Raw genomic sequence first — 14780 nt, forward strand, 5'->3', positions numbered from 1 at the left:
GGTTGGTCGGTGGGTTGGTGAGCATGGTGGGGGGGGGCACAGTAGGTTGCTCAGAATGGTTGAGGGGGGAGCCTCAGCTGCTGGTCTCAAGTCAAGGATGAGTCTACTTTTTAAAAAATACACGTGTGTGTGGGGGGCTGGAGAGATGGCTCAGAGGTTAAGAGCACTGACTACTCTTCCAGAGGTTCTGAGTTCAATTCCCAGCAACCGCATAGTGGCTCACAGCCATCTGTAATGAGATCTGGCCAGCAAGCAGACAGACAGAACACTGTATACATAATAAATCTTAAAAAAAAAGACTAAAATATTACTAAAAAAAATACATGTGGGGTTGGAAAGGTCAGAGCACTGGCTGCTCTTGCAGAGGACTTGGGTTTGATTCCCAGCACCCACGTGATGCAACAACCTGCTTTGTAATGCCAGTTCCCAAGCATGTGCTGGCCTCTGCAGGACTCCACACAACATACAGGCAAAACACCATACACATATGTCTAAAAAAATTTTAAAAGCTTGAAGTCATTTCACCATATGGGACTTGAGGATGGAACTTGGGTTGTCAGGCTTGGCCAAAAGTACCTTGATACACACAGCCCTCACCAACATGACGTTATTTTTAAGGAACGTAGGGCAGAGCTGGGTTTGTTGCGGTATGCCTCAGCCTGTATTTGTGTGACTGAGACATTAAGATCGTGACTGCAAGATTAGCCTGGGCTACATAGTGATACTTGGTCATGGTGGTGCAGGCAGCTCTGTGAGACCAGTGTGGTTGACGGCGCTAGCTCCAGGACAGCCAGGGCTGCATAGGGAATCCTGTCTCGGAAACCAAACAACTGTTCCATCCTTAGTGTGAAACCTTGAGACTGACTTGGAACTCGGGCCTACCTCCCTCTACTTCCCCAGTGCTACAACTGAGGGGCATGGGCCACCATGTAAAAGATTTTAGAAAATTTTAAATATATGAATGTATGAGTGGGTGTCTCTGGAGGCTACAGATTGTTGGGAGCAGGAGACCCCAGATCCTGAATTTCTTGTAATCCCCTGATCTGAGTGCCTACAGCTACTCCAAGCATGAGACCTTCAGGAGTTCCTGATGGCAGGAGAGTGGTTTCTGGTGGGTTTGGCTGGGGCGTGGCTATCTATATAATCTGCCCCTGAACACAATAAAGAGGGCCTTCTTGGGGAATTCAAGGATGACCCGTGTCGCTGTCTCTCTGTGTGTGTGTGTATTTTAACCTCCAGCCCCTTGCCCGAATCTCGCGAACTGGGTGCCAGCACACCGAATGCAGACACGGGGGTGTGGGGCGCGGCAACAGATGTTGGATCCGCTGGAGCTGGTTGGAAGCCACTTGACATAGGTGCTGGTGTTCGAATTCTCTGGCCTCTGCAAGAGCAGGCCACCATGTTAACTGCTGAGCCAACCTCCCCAGCTCAAACAAGTGCCCATACCACTTTGTAGGAAGCCTGAGGGCAGAACAATTAAAAGCAAAACATTACTAATGGTAGTCCTCCACCAAGGTCATGTGCCCTTGAAAATGTGGTGAGCACACGTGACTCTTCCTTTGAGCTGAGTGTGTGTGTGTGCCTGTGCAGGCAGATGTGTGCCGTCTATGGAAACCAAAACAAAGGTGCTTCCCTCACCGTCTGAGGAACTGGGATCAGATAGGTTGGCTAGATGGCAAGCTTACTGAGCTGTTTCACCTGCCTGTTCAAGACAGGGTCTTTTTGTTGGTTTTTCAAGACTCATTGTGTAGCCATGGCTGTCCTGGAACTCGTTCTGAAGACTTAGGATCCACCTGCCTCTACCTTCCAGTGCCGGGATTAAAGGAGTGTGCCACCATCTCTTAGCTGACCTGGCGTGAGGGCAGGGTGGTGGTGACGGCATAACAATGGCTGTTTCCCTTGCAGTAATCGCACAGTGAAGAGCATGGAAAAATAATTCAAGAGCCATCCAGTCTGGGATAATTTCTGCATAACCTTGGGAGTTAGTGACTGAAGGGGAGTCGGGGGTGGGGAAAGGGGAAGCAAATGACTTGTTCCGAGGAGGGTACTTTCAGGTATAGGTGTTAAAGTCGAAGGACTTCTAGTCCTGTCCCATAAAACGGGCACACCTTCACCCTTGTTTGATCAAGAACAAAAGAAATAATGATGGTGGACCAGCAAGTAGGCTTAGTGGGTAAAAGGACTTGCAACCAAGTCTGACAAAGCTGAGTTTGATCCTGGTACCCAGATGGCAGGAGAGTCAGCTCCCAAGTGACCCCCCTAACAGGGCACATATACACAAAATAATAGAAATGTAAAACTATAGATACCCTCCATAGAGCCATAGCTGTAGCTGGGATTTGGGTGCACAGATACTGAGCTGTAGAGAGCAGAACCGAGGAAGATTGTGAAATAGAGAAAAAGCACCACTCTTTTCATTGAATTATTGCAAAGTTTTCCGTGGGCACAGCTATCACTTCATGGGCGGTACCGAAGCCCAGTTAGGTGACTTCCCCAGAGACACGCCCCAGCAGAACTCACGCACGTTAAGGGGAACAGCGGATCCTCTGTACCCTAGTTCGGCCCTTTGCAAAGCTGTGCTCAAATCCTGGCTCCGGGTCTTGATCCAGCGGGTCTCGAACTGCTGTCTCTCGGCGTCTCGGACCCACGGACTGCATGGTTGTGCAGGATATCACGTACTCAACAACCGCCTGATAATAGGGTGGGGCCTGGAGCAGCAAGACAGTGATTGACGTTCAGTTCTAACCAATAGGCGCTCAGAGGCCGGTGCCGAGCGCCAATCCGCGCTTCTCTCAGCGGGGTCCCTGAGAACGCTCTTGTCAATCTGACTGCGCTCCGGGCTATACTAGTCCCGGCCGTTGTCGGATTGGCTGAGTCCCTTTAGACGGGCGTGCACAGCACCCATTGAGAGCTGAGCCGGTCACCGGGCACGTGAGTGGGTGCTGGAGCGTCCTCGTGGTTGGACCAATGACGGGAAGAGGTCGAGTGCCTGCGCCCGCCCCAGGTCGCGGAGGGCGGGGCCGCGCGGTGTTGATTAGGGGAGGGGCGGAGCTGTCAGCCGCCACCAATCATCGTGCGGGCGTGGGCTGGCTACCCAATGGCGGCCGAGGAGGAGCCGTCGCCCCGCCCCGTGAAGCTTCGCCTCCCCGCCCGAGGCGCTTACTGAGGGCTCGGCCGCGAGCAACCGAACGATCGAACCAGCGAACGAACCCGGCGAAGGCAGGAGCCGAGCGGCCCGACCGCGGGAGCAAGGCCCGGCGGGGGCGACGCAAGGTGGCCGAGCACGCGCCGCTCAGCCCGCTGTCCACACTCGGGGCCGCGCGCGCCGCGCCAGGTGAGTGTGCGATCGGCGGCGGTGTTCTGCAGCTTCCAGGGCCCTCCGGGGGGCCGCGCAGCCGCCATGCCTGCCCCCGCGCCGCGCCTCGCGGACACCACTCATACTCTAGGCCGAGGCTTCGGCTGCGGCCTACTCGACTCCGCGAGGCGGTGGGGTGCGTCGGGCTTTTGTCCGCTCGGGCGAAGCTGCTGTTTGTTGATCGACAAAACGACAGTGTGCCTGGGAAAGGAGGGTGTGTTTTTTTTTAGGGGGGGGGGCGATGGGGCCGGACAAAGGCGGGGCGGGGGCGGGGCGCCGCGTCCCCTTTCCAGGGCACAAAAGATGACAGCGTGGGTGGCCTGGTCCAGCCATCCCTTCAGCACCCCCAAATCCTTGAAAATATAAAGCTCACTCCAAGCCCTTGCTCCTCCCCGCTTGGATTTTGATTTCCTTTAGGGGACACAGATGCTGTCCCCTCCAAACACCCCATCCATCAATGCCTTCCAAACTTGACCCCCTCTTGTCCCAGAATCCCTAAATCACTATGTAATCTGCATTTTTTAAGTTAAAATAAATAGCACACGTATTCACTGTTGCAATGGCAGCCTTCTCACCTCGCATCATCCGTTCCCGGGTCCCTCTGCCTTCAAGTCCTCTTCCCTCTGTAAACCATGAATTGTGCAGTTGCCCGCGTGCATACCCGTCCAGGGCGTCCACCGGCAGACAGCCCCGTTTCTCCTTCCCAGGAAGCCAGCAGAGCCGGGGACAGCTGGGGATGACTTTCCTACGGTTGTAGGAAAGCTGGGGGCTTCTTGGCAGGTTGGGGGGTCTGCTGGGGGGGGACTACGGTGAGCCAGGTACGAGTATGAGGGAATCTGGTCTGCCTGGGTCCTGGTTTGCAGATTTGATGGTGTAAGCGGTGTGGTTCGAGCATTGCCGCTCCTGGGCTTCCTCTTGTCCCATCTGTCTGACTGGGGGAGGGGAAAGGATGGCATTGCTTTAATAATTCAGTAACACCTGGGGAAGTGTCTTGCCCGAGTTGCTAGTTTTTTTTCTGCTAGTGAGAGGGTGGATCCTGTAACATGTTTCAAAAAGCAAAAAGAAAGAGTGTATCTTTCCTTGTGTGCAAGTGGGGTTTGCTCAGCCTGCAGCCTGCAGCCTGGTATCTGCACCTTCTAAGGCTCTGAGGATCTTGGTTGCAGAAGGTTCGGGGCCGGGGATGTCTCTGTGTCCCAATAGTTGTGTATCTGACAGTCCCTGGGCTGGAGCCTGCACCGTCCCCAAACAACTCTTGCCTCAAAATGGGATCATTACGTGGGTCTTCAGAGGCTTTCCCCCTACCAAGAAAGGGTAATCATTCTCTTTAATTCTCCAGTAATTGCTGCCTTCAGAGCCACCAGGAGGGCGTGTCCCCAGCTAGGGCCAGCGTTTTCTTTCCCATCCTGCACTAGCAGCAGCCAGCTTTCGTCTTCCCTTCTCCTTTTCTCCAAACCTGTGGGTGCCCTGTACTGAAACTTAGGGGGTCCTTTTGGAAGACACTGGGTGACATGCTCCCCCTGGGAGGACACAAAGCCTGAGGCAAGAGGTTGAATTGCCCAGATTGCCCTAGGGTGTTTGGTGTTTGGTTAGAAGTGTCCCTGTGCCAGGTGCTCCATGTGCCAGTGTGAGTTTGTGCGTGCAGACCTGGGAATGTACAGGTCTGAGTACAAGTGGTTTTCTAGTTCTTTCTTCCCAGGGTGATGGCTGCTGACTACATAGAGGGCTCTCTAGAGACTCAGCCACTATCCTGTAGCTATCTGTCCCCAACCCATAGCTTGTCTCCTTCCCATCCCAGGGGCCCTCTATTCTCCCAGCCCACCCAGCCCTGACCTAGACTTCCGGTACTTGCTCCCCCTCCTCTGCTGGGCTCTGGCTCCCTGTTCTGCCTGCCTCTTCCTATGTTGTGCTGGGAGCCCCAGCACAGGGTAGCCATCTGTCCCTGTGCCACCTGACACCTGTGGGGAGTCACCTGGCCTGTCAGTTGGCAGGTTGTGCAAAGTCTCACTCCAGGGGCCTGGGGCTCATTGGGAGTGCTGGGAGGAGGCTGCTTGGGGCCAACTCAGCACCCATAGACAGTGAGGCCATGTGGGGTGAGGGGTTGAGGTGTGGGCCGCGAGACACTTTCAGATGGTTGTCTAGGGATCTGGAGGTGGGGTGGAGGGTTCAGAGCCTGGTGGCCTTGGGCTTGTCCCTTGCTCCAGAACCAAGGTCAGAGCCACCAGTCCTCAGCCTCCTGGGAGCAGGGGGCAGGGAGCAGACTGTAGCAGATGGCCAGCCTCTGGAGAGACCTGTCACTGCAGGGCCTGGGGGTGGGGTGCTGGGCTTCATCTCTCATCCTTGGAGTTCAGGCCATGGTGGAATCCCAGAGGTTGAGGTCCCTCCTGCAGACAGGGATGTCCTTTCCTGCTCTCTCCAGCATCCTGGCTCCTCCATCTGTAGAGTGGGTGCCCAGCACGCTACTCTCCTCGGGTGGCCTTGAGGGGCAAGGGCAAGGAGCCAGGAGCTTGAAAACTTTCTGCACTGTCCCACTGTCCCCACGGGCTCAGTCCACTGTAGCCAGGTCACCCCTGGGGTGAGCATTCAGTGTGCAGCTGCTCCTCACCCAAGTCCCTCCACACGAGACCTGGGACCTGGCCTTCAGCCCTGTAGATTCACTTGCCTCTCTTGTCCCAGATCCCGCCACCCGTCCGCCTTGATTGCTTAGTGATTATTCTGTTTGCGCCCATCTCCCACTGGCTCTGTCTCCAATCCAGGCCTGTGATTGCAGGGACAGGATTTGCCTGTGACAGTCCTTGGCACCCCACGCCCGTCCTGTGCAGGTCCCACTCTGGCTTCCTTGGCTCTGTTGAATTGGTACTGACACCCCTCCCTTTGCTGTACCCCATTCTGTTGCTTTGATCAACTTGTTGCTAATTGACTTCTGTTGACTCATTTCTCTAATCTTGGCCTTCTCCTCCACAATGATGTCCCTGAATTTGTGGGCTGTTCTTACACTGGCTGCTTCAGAGAGGGTGACAGGGACCCAGTGACTTGCTAAGCCTAAGTAGTGTCCAGCCAGGCAGGTCACAGTGGTAAGGAGTGAGGTCCTGACTCTACCTTAATACCACAAAAACAACTTTGAAATAATAAATTGATTTTTATTTTTTTAAATAATTTATTTAAATTTATCTTATGTTTATTGGTATGAAGGTGTCAGGTTCCCTGGAACAGGAGTTACAGATAGTTGTGAACTGCCATGTGGGTGCTGGGAATTGAACCCAAGTCCTCTGGAAGAGTGTACTTCCTAGCTGAGCCATTTCTCCAGACCCCTGTGAATTGATTTTTAAAAGAAGATGAGTTGGTTTTCCATTCAGCCCCACTGGGTGTGGTCTGTTCTGGGACCCTCTTCTTGGCTGGATAATGTGTTGGGCTCTGTCATTGTCATACCTGCTGTGCCTTTCTCAGTGGGACAGGAAAGCATGAGGCATCACTACCTAAAGCCACTCCAGAAAAGTTAAGTCTACTAAACAATGAAACTTGGGGCCGGGGCTGGACTGGTGAGTAGAATACAGCCTAGCATGTGCTCAGCACCCTTCCGACTGGTGCGCATCTCAGCACTCAGGAGGTGGAGCCAGAGTTCCAGGCTAGCCTGGGATACATAGAGACCCTGTCTCCAAACACAGCCACAAATCCATGGCTGGAAAAGGGTCGGGACTGCTGCTGCGGAAGCACAGGCTCGAGCTCAGATGTCAGCTCACATAAGAGCCAGCCACTGCTCAGTGAGCCTGCAGCCCCAGCACAGGGAGGTAGGGACAGAGTCCCAGGGCAGCCAGCCTAGGTAAAATGGTGAGCTCCATTTTCAGCAGAGACCAGGAAAATAAAATAAGGTGGAGGGTGATGGAGGACTCCCTTGTTGACCTCTGGCTTCCAACACCCCCACACACACACACACACACACTACAAACAGCTGCGAAGAAATATGGCTGGGGTGGGAGTGCGGCTTGGTGGTGCATGCTCGGCTGGCACATAGTAGGTCCTGGGTTCATCCCAGCCCCAGACAGATAACAAGGGCTTATTGCCTTTCCTCACTTTGGGTGTCTATTCCTATGGGTCCTACCTTGGGCCTTGTGGAATCCCCCTCCTCTGGGTGACATGTCATAAGCCCCCAGCCTCTCTCTAAGCCAGTGCCAGTGGTTGTGGGAAGAACTCCATTGCCCCTAGAGGTGGCTTCTGCTGCCACCTAGCCAGAGAGGTGGTTTCCATCGCAGCTCTGGGTGAGGGCCACTCTTCGGGTGCCTGCCATAACCCTGCTTTATTCATGTTTCCAGATTTCACCTTCGCTGTGTCTGTCTGCTTCCTCCCTTCCCCTCCCCAGTAGTGTCAGCCGCACACAGCTTTGGGGACAAGTCTGTGCTAAGCCATCCGTGCCCTGTGGACCCTGTGGCCTTTTTTTTTTAAAAATCTCTGTGTGTGCACATGTGTCAGGACTTAGGTGTGGATCTCTGCTTTCACTGTCACAGGGTGCAACCTCTTGCCTCCCAATGCACACACCAGGGCAGCCAGCCCTCCAGCTCTTGTCTCTGCCTCAAAGCTCACGTGTCCTTCACCAGGTTTTCTGGGGATTTGAACTCAGCTCTCCACACTTGTACAGCAAACACTCTGTCACTGGTCCCTAGAGAGCTTCCTGCCTCCCCCCCCCCACAGTATTGTGATTGCAGGCCTGCTCATTCTTCCTGCCCTCTCCCCCCGAAGTGTTGTGATCGCAGGCCTGCTCATTCTCGCCTGGTTGTTACGATTTTTGGGAATTCAGACTCATGTCCTTGCACAGCAAGGGCTTTCCCCTGGCCATCCTGGCCCGGGCTGCCCCTCTTACTGACACTGGAGGGCCAGGCTGCTCATTCCTGCATAGTAGACAGAGTTGGTCTGCAAAGCAGGCTGTGGTCACTGCTCTGGTGGCTTTCAAGTACAGAAGGAAGCACAGAAGACTGAAACCTTAACCTCTGGGCCCACCTGCGTGACAGCTGTATGTCTGGACATGCTACAGGTAGAACCTGGGCAAACTCCAGCTGCAGTGCTTTTCCAGGGTAGCTCTTGGCACTGGGTCCCTGCACAGCCAAGACTGGCCCTGTCCTGGGGGATGTGGAACCAGGTGATTCCTTGCAAGAGGAGAGGCTGTGGGGTGGTTGGTCCCTGGAGTCCCTCTGACCCTGGGGGGGGGGGATGTGCCATGAACTCCTGGGCATGGTGAGAGAAGGGGGACAGCCAGGACTGGGGAACCAGTGGGTCTCAGCAGCTCCCCCAAACTCCTGTGTCCTCTTCATGAGATTTTTTTTCTTACAGTCTCTTCAATTAGAGAGGATCAGCCATAAGGGGTCCCTGTGTGCGACCACCTCAGAGAGGGTGTGGGCAGAGAGACTGTGGGAGAGCGCCCCAGGAATTTAGGACCCCCTCTTAGGGGTCACTGGTACCTTGGAGACCTAAAGGGATCCCTTGCAGTGCTTTCATGCTGCAGCTAGGAGCCCCAAGATCCCAAGCCAGAGTAACCAGTGGCCTAATTCAGCACAGGGAACCCTTCAGGTTCGGGTCCTCTGCTTCCACCTGTCCCTGTGGCTCTCTACCAGATGGTTTGTCTGCAGCTGGTTGACATGGTCGCTGGGAGTGGCGGCAGCTGGGGTGGCATGCTGTTATGCTGCCTCTGTGTAGTTGGACTGAGTGTGCCTGGGGCAGGCGCCGCGGCAGCTTGTGAGCGGAACCCAGTGTGCACAGCTTGTCCTGGCACTGTGGGCGAGCAGGCCAGGGGCAGCTGGCCTGTGAGATGGTCGTGGTTTCTTAGAGGTGTGCCCTTGGGGCCATGCCAGTCTATCTTGGTTGATGATGGGCAGAGGAAGGAGGAAGGAATGCTGGGGTCATGGCCTTGGAGACCCTGAGAAGCAGACCGGGATGAGGTGTGATGCAAGACTGTGGGGTGTCTCTTGGTCTTTAGGGCTCCTCAGTACCAAGGCCCCATGGAGATTGTCTGTGGGTTTCCCTCTGGAGTGCTCAGCATCACAGGCAGTGTGAGGCCTCCTGCTCCCTCCCCCATTCTGGAAGGATGGCTCAGCAGTTAGACACAGTACTGGGAGGTCTGCCAGCTGCATGACAGTGACCCTGTTGTGACCAGATCTGGCATTTCTGGGTCTTCTTTTACTAATGTGATCCTACTGTGGACCTACCAAGCTCTGGCCCCTCGCACGTGACATGTAAAGTGTCGCCATCAGAGTAACTGCCCCAGCCCAAGTTGCTTTAGGAAATGGTTGGTTTTGGATTTAAATGTTTTTTTAAAATAATATTTATTGTGTGGGGTGGGGTGTTTGCCAGAGCACACATGTGGAGGTCTGGGGGTCAGGCTTTGTAGCAAGCGCCTTTACCTGCTGAGCCCTCTTGCAAGCCCTTCCATTTCTGAGCCACAGTAGAAAGTGCAAACAGAGCAGGTGAGCCTGGCCTCAGTGTGAGCCTCCAGTAGGCATGGCAGCAGTGAACCAAGGGTATCTTACTCCGTGTTGCTTTGTAAAAATTTTTTTTTTTCGAGACAGGGTTTCCCTGTAGTTTCTAGAGCCTGTCCTGGAACTAGCTCTTGTAGACCAGGTTGGCCTCGAACTCACAGAGATCCGCCTGCCTCTGCCTCCCGAGTGCTGGGATTAAAGGCGTGCGCCACCACCGCCTGGCTTTGTAAAATATTTTTACTTAATTATTTCATGTGTATGGGTATTTTGTCTGTGCAGTGTCTGCTGAGGCCAGAAGAGGGCGTCAGATCTCGAGAGTTGGCGGTACAGACAGTTGTGAGCTGCCTTGGGGGTTCTGAGAACTGAACCTACCTGGTCCTTTGTCAGGGTACCCGGTGTTCTAACCACTGGGCCATCCCTCCAGCATGGGGGAGGGAGAAGGCCTCACACTGCCTGCCATGCTGAGCACTCCTGTCTTCATCTGCTGTGCCGTGGCCTGAGGGTGGCTGCTGTCTCCCAGTTCTCACCAGCTGCCTAGAGGCATGAGGGCGTCATTCGGGTAAGGGCCAGCCCTGGTAACTGGGCTCTAGGCTTGTTCCCTCACACCCCACAATGTGTGGTATGAAAATCAACTGTGGGGCCCCGGTGACATGGCTCAGCAGGTGAAGGGGTTTGCTGTGAAGCCTGACCAACCAGGATCAGTTCCCAGGATTCACAGTGTGGACGGAGAGAACCAATCCCTGCCAGTTGTCCTCTGACTTCAACATGCATGACTTCCCCCAAAATAAATAATAAAAACAAATAGTAGCCAGGTGGTGGTGGCACATGCCTTGAGTTCGAGGCCAGCCTGGTTTACAAGGCGAGTTACGCAGAGAAACACTGTCTCAAAAAAAAAGGTAAAAATTTATAATATTTAATTTTGTTTTGTTTTGTTTTGAAATGAGCTGCATAGTTTGTTTCCTGAGATGAGTCCTCATGTGTCAGGCCAGGTGCTGGGACATTAGCACGGGGTGGGGTTGGGGGTGAATGGGACAGTCTCCAGGGAGCACTGAATGGAGCCTCCTGGGCACTGCCCTGCACTGGGTGTCCTGCAGGTGATGTGGACAGACGGACCCACATGTAAAGCCCTGGGGTGGTGTTCCCAGAGTGAAGGAGCTGCTGTGTCCTAGGCTCACAGGCTGGGGAGTGTCAGGGCCATGGCCCATGATGGCAGAAGCCTTCGGCAGTGCTTGAGGCCTTTGCATCATGCCTTCCACTGCTTCAGGACAGTGTTGGCGGGGGGACCCCTGGGTCATCAGCATTTCTTGGTCCAAGTCATGACAGTCATTGATGTCTCCGACTGCAGGGTGTCTGACCTTTGCTGTGTCCCCTTTATTTTCCTGAGCTGTTGGGAAGGTCTGCATTCTCCTCCAACTCCAGACCTTGTCAGTGATTGACAGGACTGGCAGTACTTCCTCATGTTCCTCTGAGGGCTGCGACCTTTGTTCTCAGCATTTCCACCCATGCCATTGTTGTCTCCTGTGCCCCCCACACCCCTACTTCTGGGTGGCCTTGGGCAAGCCATGTCCTGTCCTATATCTCCTTCACCAGCTGGGACAGTATAGTGATGGTGCCTGCTTCAGATGGCTGTGGTGCTGGGCAGGCAGCATCTGTGTGTGTGTGTGTGTACATGTCCATGTCTGTGTGCGTCCGTGCATGTGCACATGTCCATGTGCATGTGTGCGTGTCCATGCATCTTTGCATGTGTGTGTGGACCAGATGCCTCTGACTGACCTAGCTGTCCTGATTTGTTCCTCAACTGGATGAGGCAGTGGCAGGTGAAGGGACCTGGCTTAGACCACTGGGCTCAGTGAACTCAGGGATGGCAGGGGCATCCAGCTTCATCTTTGGTCCCCCAGACACTGGTTATGGTGTCTGATGCAAGGCTTGCTCATGGGTCAGTAGACAAACACTGGCCAAAGCTTGTACTTAGTAGTCAAGGATGCACCCAGAGCTCAGAGGTGTGTGCAGGAGGCTGTGCTGCTTGTGGAAGGTCTCTCGCTTGCAGCGCTGGGTGCTGGGGTGCTGGCAAGGGACAGACAGGTGACTCTCATCAGTCTGATCCCCTCCTCTGAGCTGGCAGTGTTACAGGCCCTGGCTTCCTGCATGAGCAGCCATGTCCATACCCCTGTCCATACTCCAGTATTGACTTAGTTTTAATTTGTTTTTCTGTGTAACTTTTAGTGTGTTTATATTGTATGTATACCTGTATCTGTGCCTGTGGAGTGTAGTGTTTATATTGTATGTATACCTGTATCTGTGCCTGTGGAGTGTAGTGTGTTTATATTGTATGTATACGTGTATCTGTGCCTGTGGAGTGTAGTGTTTATATTGTGTGTATACGTGTATCTGTGCCTGTGGAGTGTAGTGTTTATATTGTGTGTATACGTGTATCTGTGCCTGTGGAGTGTAGTGTGTTTATATTGTATGTATACGTGTATCTGTGCCTATGGAGTGTAGTGTTTATATTGTGTGTATACGTGTATCTGTGCCTGTGGAGTGTAGTGTTTATATTGTGTGTATACATGTATCTGTGCCTGTGGAGTGTAGTGTGTTTATATTGTATGTATACGTGTATCTGTGCCTGTGGAGTGTAGTGTTTATATTGTGTGTATTCGTGTATCTGTGCCTGTGGAGTGTAGTGTTTATATTATGTGTATACGTGTATCTGTGCCTGTGGAGTGTAGTGTGTTTATATTGTGTGTATACGTGTATCTGCGCCTGTGGAGTGTAGTGTTTATATTGTGTGTATACGTGTATCTGTGCCTGTGGAGTGTAGTGTTTATATTGTGTGTATACGTGTATCTGTGCCTGTGGAGTGTAGTGTGTTTATATTGTGTGTATACGTGTATCTGTGCCTGTGGAGTGTAGTGTTTATATTATATGTATATGTGTATGTGTGCCTGTGGAGTGTAGTGTGTTTATATTATGTGTATACGTGTATCTGTGCCTGTGGAGTGTAGTGTTTATATTGTGTGTATACATGTATCTGTGCCTGTGGAGTGTAGTGTGTTTATATTATGTGTATACGTGTATCTGTGCCTGTGGAGTGTAGTGTTTATATTGTGTGTATACGTGTATCTGTGCCTGTGGAGTGTAGTGTGTTTATATTGTGTGTATACATGTATCTGTGCCTGTGGAGTGTAGTGTTTATATTGTGTGTATACATGTATCTGTGCCTGTGGAGTGTAGTGTTTATATTGTATGTATACGTGTATCTGTGCCTGTGGAGTGTAGTGTGTTTATATTGTGTGTATTCGTGTATCTGTGCCTGTGGAGTGAGTCCACCACAGGGGTCCTGGGGCTTGGGGTGGGTACCTGCCATTTTTTAAAAATTTTTTGTTTGCTTATTTTTTAATTTCATTTTACATTTCAACCATAGTTCTCCCTCCAACCCCTTGTTCTGGAACTCACTCTGTAACCCAGGCTAGTCTCAGACTTACAGAGATTCCCCTGCCTTTGTTTCCCTAGGTCCACCTAACTGCCTGGTCATTCCTATGTTTGTCCTAGGCAAGTCACCCTGGCCTGATTGGTGTTAGTTACACTGATTATTTGCTGAGTGAGTGTGTGTGACTGCAAGTGTGTGTTTGCTCATGCGTGTTCCTGGCAGGGTCAGTGTGTGGCTGTGTGCTCCTGCACGTGTTCTCTGCCTTAGTCTCTGAGATACGGCTTCATGAACTGGAAGCTAACCCGCCAGACTGGGTTACCACCAGCAAGTAAGACCCGATTCTGCCTTTCCACAGCTCTGGGGTCCAGGCACATGTGGGTCACACTAAGTTAGCACTAGCAAGGGATTCAGGAAGGGCTCCTGGGTGTCTCTTGAAGTCTCCACATTGGGCACTTTGCCCTTTGCCTAAGCCATCTGTACTCTGATATTGAATGCATGCTCTCTCCAGCCTGGGACTCCTCTGGCCAAGCTGTCGGATCTGTCACTCAGACCCCGTTTTGACTTTGACTACTGTAGCCTGACAATAGAAAGAGAACCAAGGGGCCAAGTAACCCATATCCTCTTAATCCTTTTCACTGGGAACAGCGTTGAGCCTGTGTGAGTTTCATGAGATCAGGCCCCGGGCATGGCAGAAGAGATGCCACTGTGTCCTTGTAGTGTGGCTGCAGAAGGCCCTGGTATGGCCCCTCGCGTTCACTCTGTTCCTTAGGACCCTTGTTGAGAGAGAGTAGAACTGTGAGGCCTCACTGTGGTGCCACCCTGGAGAGCCCTGCAGAGAGAAGGCTTCTTTTGCCGCTGTTCTGTGCCCACCTGTACCCTGCCTTCCCTTTAGAGGTGCGGCACAGATTCTTCTCCCTGGGTCACTGGTGACCTCCTCTCCTCCATGATCACAGTGTGCTGGGCTCCCGAGCCATGTCGCTCTTTGCACAGCTCACCTGCTACCCTGTGGTGAATTCCTGGACAGTCCTCCCAGCAGCTGAGCCTTGTGCTGTCTGTCTGAGGGCTGTGCTTGCTTCTCACGCCTCATCAGCATTACAGGGGCACCGTGAACACCACAAGAACAGGCATGTACCTAGCTCCAAACTGAGGGACATGTCTGTTGTGTAGCTAATCTAGGTGAACATTTTTTTTTCTAAGACAGGTTTCTCTGTCCTGGAACTTGCTCTGTAGACCAGGCTGGCCTCACAAAGATACTCCTACCTCTGCCTCCCAAGTACTGGGATTAAAGGTGTGCCCACGCCCCGCCTGGCCCTAAATGGACATTTTATCTATTCACTTTTCTGTCCTTCCATCCACGTTTTTGTCTACCCACCCACCTTTCTACCCCTCACCTTTTCACCTATCTACCCACTCACCCATCCACCTGCCCATCCATCCATCCATCCATCCACCCACCCACCCATCCACCCATCCATCCATCCATCCATCCACCCACCCACCCACCCATCCACCCACCCATCCGTCCACCCATCTGTCT

General features: G+C 52.9%; 1 protein-coding gene across 2 annotated transcripts in view; it reads left to right on the top strand.

The window, feature by feature from the left end:
* Window positions 1–3160: 3160 nt before the first annotated feature.
* Window positions 3161–14780, top strand: part of Kdm4b (lysine demethylase 4B) — an 80867-nt gene continuing 69247 nt past the window's right edge. For both annotated transcript variants that reach the window (XM_038330943.2, XM_038330951.2), the window contains exon 1: window positions 3161–3334. The gene's annotated coding sequence lies outside the window, so the exon portion shown is untranslated. The remainder of the gene's footprint in view (window positions 3335–14780) is intronic.

This window comes from Arvicola amphibius, chromosome 1 (genome assembly GCF_903992535.2).
Source record: "Arvicola amphibius chromosome 1, mArvAmp1.2, whole genome shotgun sequence".
Lineage (NCBI taxonomy): Eukaryota > Metazoa > Chordata > Mammalia > Rodentia > Cricetidae > Arvicola > Arvicola amphibius.